The following is a 2,500-nucleotide window of genomic DNA, read 5'->3' as shown; positions in this document are numbered from 1 at the left end:
AAATTTAGCAAAAATAATAATTCCTATAGACTAATACTATTACAATTGACATGTGAAATTCACTCACATCCAAAAATCAAATATTAATGTCACATAAATTGTTACAAACAGCCATTTCTCTCACTCATTAAACTCATTAAACTCACTCACTCAAACTCACTCTCAAATTCACTCACTCACTCAAACTCACTCTCAAATTCACTCACTCACTCTAACTCACTTACTCAATCACTCAGTCACTCAGTTACTCACTCATTCACTCACTCACACACTCATCCACTCAACTTACTCACTAACTCAACCACTTCCTACTTCAAACTCACTCACAAACTCAAACACACAATTAAACTAATTCACTCATTAAACTCATTAAACTCACTCACTCAAACTCAAACTCACTCAAACTCGCTCACTCAAACTCGCTCACTCAAACTCGCTCACTCAAACTCGCTCACTCAAACTCGCTCACTCAAACTCGCTCACTCAAACTCGCTCACTCAAACTCGCTCACTCAAACTCGCTCACTCAAACTCGCTCACTCAAACTCGCTCACTCAAACTCGCTCACTCAAACTCGCTCACTCAAACTCGCTCACTCAAACTCGCTCACTCAAACTCGCTCACTCAAACTCGCTCACTCAAACTCGCTCACTCAAACTCGCTCACTCAAACTCGCTCACTCAAACTCGCTCACTCAAACTCGCTCACTCAAACTCGCTCACTCAAACTCGCTCACTCAAACTCGCTCACTCAAACTCGCTCACTCAAACTCGCTCACTCAAACTCGCTCACTCAAACTCGCTCACTCAAACTCGCTCACTCAAACTCGCTCACTCAAACTCGCTCACTCAAACTCGCTCACTCAAACTCGCTCACTCAAACTCGCTCACTCAAACTCGCTCACTCAAACTCGCTCACTCAAACTCGCTCACTCAAACTCGCTCACTCAAACTCGCTCACTCAAACTCGCTCACTCAAACTCGCTCACTCAAACTCGCTCACTCAAATTCGCTCACTCAAACTCGCTCACTCAAACTCGCTCACTCAAACTCGCTCACTCAAACTCGCTCACTCAAACTCACTCACTCAAACTCACTCACTCAAACTCACTCACTCAAACTCACTCACTCAAACTCACTCACTCAAACTCACTCACTCAAACTCACTCACTCAAACTCACTCACTCAAACTCACTCACTCAAATTCACTCACTCAAACTAACTCACTCAAACTCACTCACTCAAACTCACTCACTCAAACTCACTCACTCAAACTCACTCACTCAAACTCACTCACTCAAACTCACTCACTCAAACTCACTCACTCAAACTCACTCACTCAAACTCACTCACTCAAACTCACTCACTCACTCACTCACTCACTCACTCACTCCACTCACTCACTCACTCACTCACTCACTCACTCACTCACTCACTCACTCACTCACTCACTCACTCACTCCACTCCACTCCACTCCACTCACTCACTCACTCACTCACTCACTCACTCACTCACTCACTCACTCACTCACTCACTCACTCACTCACTCACTCACTCCACTCACTCACTCACTCACTCACTCACTCACTCACTCAATTAATATATAACTCTCACTCACTCAATTAATATATAACTCTCACTCACTCAATTAATATATAACTCTCACTCACTTATGAATGAATGAATGCACTCACTCACTCACTTTTTGCCATTTACTTTATAAACAGTTGAACACATCTCTGTTGATTGGTCCTAATAATCCTGCATTAATTTGTTAATTTCAGCAAAACTACTGGGATTTTAGAAACATGAATAATAATGTTAACTGGTCTACACTTATCCGTTCTCATTTTGAAATGTATCAAAAGCATACAGCTGTGAAGTTTTGAAAAATTAAAGGCAACAATGGCAGCACAAAGCATGCTACACTTAGTTGTCGTAATGGGCAGGAGACCCACTAGACACAGAAGGAGTTCTTGTCGAGAATATACACAGTAAGAGTTTATTTGATGTTATTAGATAACCACAATGCCTGACAATCACTTTACACCATGTCACTCTAATCACTGGCTATCATGGAATATTGATATAACCCCAATATAGTAATGTTATGAAGGTATAGCCCCTAGAAATGTGTGTATGGCATAATTTACCATAATCTTTAAAGCATTGTTTACCTATCAATTTTCTTTGTATTTCTCAACCTCTCCCAAGCTACAGATGCTAATATCGTTATTATAGTACGTTCATCTGTGGGTTAATATTCCCATATACAGATGCAGACTTCATAAGCAGTCCACTCATTGCAATATTGTTAGACCGATATTACGAAATTCGCAAAGTAAAGGGGATACACAACTCCAATCCATAAACATTCAACAGCTGACTCCCAAATAAAATACTTCCAATTTACAACTAATGAAATAAATATCACAATTCTAAATACATTCTTCCTTAACTAGATCATATATACATAATTACCAGCAGGTTATCTTGTGGAG

General features: G+C 40.5%; 1 protein-coding gene across 2 annotated transcripts in view; it reads right to left on the bottom strand.

The window, feature by feature from the left end:
- Nucleotides 1–2,500, bottom strand: part of sud1 (Prolyl 3-hydroxylase sud1) — an 11,948-nt gene that overhangs the window by 9,374 nt on the left and 74 nt on the right. For both annotated transcript variants that reach the window (XM_070115676.1, XM_070115677.1), the window contains exon 1: nt 2,481–2,500. This exon is cut by the window's right edge. The gene's annotated coding sequence lies outside the window, so the exon portion shown is untranslated. The remainder of the gene's footprint in view (nt 1–2,480) is intronic.

Source organism: Penaeus vannamei, chromosome 38, assembly GCF_042767895.1.
Source record: "Penaeus vannamei isolate JL-2024 chromosome 38, ASM4276789v1, whole genome shotgun sequence".
NCBI lineage: Eukaryota > Metazoa > Arthropoda > Malacostraca > Decapoda > Penaeidae > Penaeus > Penaeus vannamei.
Note: the sequence above shows the minus strand (reverse complement) of the source record. Positions and strands in the feature narration are given on the sequence as shown.